Genomic DNA, 5,645 nt, shown 5'->3' with positions numbered 1-5,645 from the left:
CAAACAGAAAATGCTCAAGAAGTAAAAGTGATCTCACTAAGGGTACATCCTTGTAACTAATACCCAGATCAAGAAAAAGACCATTAGTTGCACTCTAGGAGTGGGATGGGTGGCCATAGGGTTTAGATATGTTCGCCTTCTTTAGATACTGCCAAAATGTTTTTCAAAATGTAACAATCTGCATTCCCACTAGCAGCATGGGAGGGTTTCCGTTGCTCTTTGTCCTTGTCAATATTTGAAATGGGCTTTTATTTCAGCCACCCTGGTGAGTAGTAGGATTATGGTTTTAATCTGCATTTCCTCAGTTGATTAAGATGAGCACCTTTCCCCATGTCTAATATGTGATTAGTGAGCATTTGAGTATACTTTTTTTTTTTTTCCAAAGTGCCTGTTAAGTCTCTTGCCGGTATTTCTATTGGGCTCTTTTTTCTTACTGATCTGGTGGATTCTGAATTTGAGTCTTTTGTTGGCTGCATGTACTGCGGGTACCTTCTGCCCCTCCATGACTTGCTGTTTTACTCACTTGATGTCCGCCAAGGAGGGAAAGTTCCCAGTTGTAATGTCTTCTAGTTTGTCAGTATTTTCCTTTATCATTAGTGCTGTTGGAGTCTTGGTGCAGCAAGTATCACCTATGCCAAGGTCATGAAGATATTTTCCTGTGTTGTCATTTACAAGTCATATTACTTTACCTTACACATTTAGATCTAAAATTCATCTGGAATTGACTTCTTAAACACAGTGTGGTATATGCAGTAGCTAATTGTATAGCCAAAAAAGGAATGTAATATTGTCACCTGGATATAGGACATGTGGACAATGTGTAGGTGAATGAACCTCAAAAAACAATCTGCTAAGTAGAAGAAACCAAACACCAAAGGTCACGTACTGTGTGGTTCCATTTATATGAAACATTCAGTATAGGTAAATCCATAGAGACAGAATACCGGTTGGCAGTTGCCAGAGGCTCGGGTGGGTGGGAGTCTCTTGCAGGATAATGAGAATGTTTTCAAAGTAGATGTGTTGGATACACAGCATGTCAAAGGTACCAAATGCTACTTTAATTGTACACTTTTTCCTGAGGTCCATCTGCATTGGAACATGTATCAGTTCCTCATTCCTTTTTATGGCTGAATTATATCCCACTGAATAGATATACCATATTTTGTTTATTCACTCATCCGCTGAAGAACGTTCAGCTTACCTTCATCTTTTGGCTTTGTGAATAGCGCTGTATGAAAAATCGTGTACAAGTATTTGTTTGGCTGTCTGTTTTCAAAATAATTGAAATAATTTTCAAAGTAATTGGGAATCCAATTCTATATCAGTATATACCTAGGAGAAGAATTCCTGAATCAGTTAAGTAATTAAATGTTTATGTTTATATTTACCTTTTTGAGGAACCTCCAAATGGTTTTCCACAGCAGCTGCACCATTTTACGTTCCCACCAGAAAGTACAAGGATTCCAATTTCTCCACAGCCTCGCCAAGACTAGTTAGTTTCCCTTCATTTTTAATTATAGCCATACTAGTGGGTGTGAGGTTTTGTGATTTTTACTTGCATTTCCCCAATGACTAATAATAATGTCAGGTATCTTTTCGTGTGCTTATTGGTCACATGTATATATTCTTTGAACAAATGTCTGTTTGAGCCCTTTGCCCATTTTTTAATTGGGCAGTTTGTCTTTTTATAGTAGAATAGTAATAGTTCTTTATATATTCTGAGTAGCTGGCCCTTATTACATGTATGATTTATAAATATTTTCTCCCATTCTGGAGAAGTGCATCTCTTTCTTGATGCACAAAACTTTTTTACTTTTACTGAGATCCAAGTTATTTTTTCTTTAGTTGATTGTATTTTAGGTGTCATATCTAAAAAAATCACTGCCAAATCCGAAGTCATGAAGATTTGACCTTTGTTTTCCTCGGAATTTTAAAGTTCTAGCTCTTTGAACATTTAAGTCTTTGGTCCATTTTGAATTAATTTTGGGGCATATATGTAAAGTATGACATTCAGCTTCATACTTTTTCATGTGCATATCCAATTGTCTCAGCATCATTTTTTGAAGAGCCTGTTTTTCTTCATTGAATGAACTTGCACCTTTGCCAAAAATCAGTTAGTTGTAGGTGTACAGGCTTATTTCTAGACTCACAGTTCTATTCACTTTCTTTGTATATATCCTTATGCCCGTACCACACTGTTTTGATTATAATAAATTTTGAAATCAGAAAGTAGGAGGCCTCGGGACGCCTGGGTGGCTCAGTTGGTTAAGCAGCTGCCTTCGGCTCAGGTCACGATCCCGGCGTCCTGGGATCGAGTCCCACGTCGGGCTCCTTGCTCAGCAGGGAGCCTGCTTCTCCCTCTGCCTCTGTCTGCCATTCTGTCTGCCTGTGCTCGCTCTCTCCCTCTCTCTGATAAATAAATAAAATCTTAAAAAAAAAAAAAGAAAGTAGGAGGCCTCCAACATTGTTCTTCTTTTTGAAGGTTCTTTGGACTCTTTGACTTGTCTTGCAATTTCATATCAATTTTAGGGTTGGCTTTTGTTTCTGTAAAAAGGGCTATCAGAAGTTTGGTAGGAATTGTATTGAGTTTTGTGGATTGTTTGTGTAGTATTGTCATTTTATTTATTTTAAAGGTTTATTGGTTTAGAGAGAGTATGTGAAAGAGGGTAGGCACAGAGAGAGAGGGAGAGAGAAAATCACCAAGCGGACTTCCCACTAAGCTCAAAACCTGATGCAGGGCTTGATCCCAGCACCCCAAGATCATGACCTTAGCTGAAACCAAGAGTCAGCTGCTTAACTGACTGAGCTACCTAGCCACCCCCAGTATTACCATTTTACCAGTAAGTCTTTCACTCCGTGAACATAGGATGTCCTTTAATTTTTCTAGGTATATTAAAATTTCTTTCAGTAGTGTTTTGTAATATTTATGTTCCAACTCTTGAGCCTCCTTGGCTAAATTCATTCTGATGTATTTCATTCTTTTTGCTATTACTATAAATGGAATTATTTCATTAATTTCCTTTTCAGATTGTTCATTGCTCCTATATATGAATACCACTGATTTGGAGTGCCTGGGTGGCTCAATTGATTAAGCATCTGATTCTTAATTTCAGCTCATGTCATGATCTCAGGGTTGTGGGATTGAGCCCTGATTGGGATTCTCTTCCTTTCCCTCTGCTCCTCTCCCCTCATGTTCTCTCTCTCTCTCTCAAATAGCATAAATAAATATTTTTTAAAAGATTTTAAGAATTTATTTGACAGAGAGAGACGGAGCGCACAAGTAGGCAGAGCAGCAGGCAGAGGGAGAGGGAGAAGCAGCCTCTCCACTGAGTAGGGAGCCTGATGTGGGGCTCGATCCCAAGACCCTGAGATCATGACCTGAGCCAAAGTCAACTGCTTAACAACTGAGCTGCTCCTAGAATAAATAAGTCTTTTAAAAAAAGAATACAACTGATTTTTGTGTGTTGCTCTTTTATCCTGCAACTTTGATGAATTTGTTTATTAACTTTAGTAGTTTGTGTGTGAATTCTTGAGGATTTTCTATCTATAGGATCATGAAATCTATGAATATATGTATACATTTTCCATTCCAATTTGAGGGTTTTTTGGTTTGTTCATTTGTCTAATTGCTCTGGCTAGAACTTCCAGTATGTACAGTGTTGTCCATTTTATCTGGGTTACCTGATTTGTTGGTGTTCAGTTATTCATAGTATTTGCTTATAATCCTTTATATTTATGTAAGGTCACCCCTTTCATTTCTGATTTTAGTAATTTGAGCCTTTCCCCTTTTTATTCTTACTTCAGCTAAATGTTTGTCAACTTTGGTCTTTTCAAAGAACTACCTTTTTGTTTTGTTGATTCGCTGTAATAGTTTTCTGTTCTCTTTTCTTTATCTCTACTCTAATCTTCATTCTTTCATTCTACTGGCTTTGTATTTAGTTAGAGCTTCTTTTCTTGGTTTCTTAAAGTGTAATGTCAGGTTACTGACTTGAGATATTTCTTCTTTTTTAATGTGTATCTTTACACCTCTCAATTTCTCTCTGAGCACTGCCTTTGGTACATCTAAGTTTTGTTATGTTGTGATTTAATTTCATACATTTCTTTTCCCTCTGGTTTCTTCTTTGACTCAATTTTTTTTTAAGATTTTATTTATTTATTTGACAGACAGATCACAAGTAGGCAGAGAGGCAGGCAGAGAGAGAGAAAGGAGGAAGCAGGCTCCCAGCTGAGCAGGGAGCCTGATGTGAGGCTTGATCCCAGGATCTGGGATCATGACCTGAGCCAAAGGCAGAGGCTTTAACCCACTGAGCCACCCAGGCGCCCCTTACTCAGTGTTTTTAAGAGCATGTTTAATTGCCACCTATTTGTTAATTTTCCAGTTTTCCTTCTGGCTTTGACTTACAGCTCCATTCTGTTGTGGTCAGAGAAGATATTTTATGTGATTTCAGTCATTTAAAAAATTTTTTTTTAAAGATTTTATTTATTTATTTGACAGAGAGAGATCACAAGTAGGCAGAGAGGCAGGCAGAGAGAGAGAGAGGAGGAAGCAGGCTCCCTGCTGAGCAGAGAGCCCGATGCGGGACTTCCTTTATTTAGTATTTCTTGTTAGGCAAGACTGCTACCAATGAATTCTCTCATTTTATTAAAATATTTTATTTATTTGACAGAGAGATCACAAGTAGGCAGAGAGGCGGGCAGAGAGAGAGGGGGAAGCAGGCTCCCTGCTGAGCAGAGAGCCTGATGTGGGGCTCGATCTCAGGACCCTGAGATCATGACCTGAGCCGAAGGCAGCGGCTTAACCCACTGAGCCACCAGGCGCCCCATCAGTTATTTAAAAACTTAAGGGACTTTTTGGGGGGACTTTTAAGTTAAATTCAATTTAATTTTTATAAATGCTGAATATGAGATCTACCCTCTTAAAAATTGTGAAGTGTACAATACAGTATCACTGAATATATGTACAGCTAGAACTTACTCATCTTGCTTAACTGAAACCTTATGCCCATTGATTAGCAACTACCCATTTCACCCTGCCCCCCAGCTCCAGCCAACCACTATTCCACTCTGTGTGAATTTGACTATTTTAGAAACCTCCTAAAAATGAAATAACATGGTATTTGTCTTTCTGTGACTGCCTTACTTCATTTAGCAGAATGTCCTGAGGTTCATCCATATAGTCATATTCTGCAGAATTTCCTTTTTTATGTGGTGTTTTTTAAAAAAATCTGGAACAGTTCACAAATTTGCATGCCCTCCTTGAACAGGGGACATGCTCATCTTCTCTGTAAAGGGCCGATTTTAGTGTATGTACTGCTGAAATGAGCATCCTTCTTTTTTTAATGCCAATTAATACTCCTTTGCATGTATATACAACATTTTTTTATTCATCTGTCATTGAACATTGAGGTTGTTTCCACATCTTGGCTGTTGTGAATAGTGCTTCTATGTATATGGGAGTGCTAATACCTCTTTGAGACCCTGACTTCATTAATTGTGGAAAAATACTCAGAAATGGGATTAATGGATCATATGGTAATTCTATTTTTAATTTTTTGAGAAACCTCCATGCTGTTTTCCATATGACTGCACTATTTTGCATTCCCACCAACAGTATACAAGGGTTCTAATTTCTTTACATATTTGCC

The 5,645-nt window shown here is 38.0% G+C and overlaps 1 non-coding gene across 1 annotated transcript; it reads right to left on the bottom strand.

The window, feature by feature from the left end:
• Positions 1–5,219: 5,219 nt before the first annotated feature.
• LOC123388506 lies at positions 5,220–5,326 on the bottom strand. The gene has a single exon (XR_006603003.1). It is a non-coding gene; the product is annotated as a U6 spliceosomal RNA (small nuclear RNA).
• Positions 5,327–5,645: the final 319 nt, after the last annotated feature.

The sequence above is a fragment of the Mustela putorius genome, unplaced genomic scaffold, assembly GCF_011764305.1.
Source record: "Mustela putorius furo isolate JIRA1106 unplaced genomic scaffold, ASM1176430v1.1 tig00003899_pilon_pilon_pilon, whole genome shotgun sequence".
Classification (NCBI taxonomy): Eukaryota; Metazoa; Chordata; class Mammalia; order Carnivora; family Mustelidae; genus Mustela; species Mustela putorius.
Note: the sequence above shows the minus strand (reverse complement) of the source record. Positions and strands in the feature narration are given on the sequence as shown.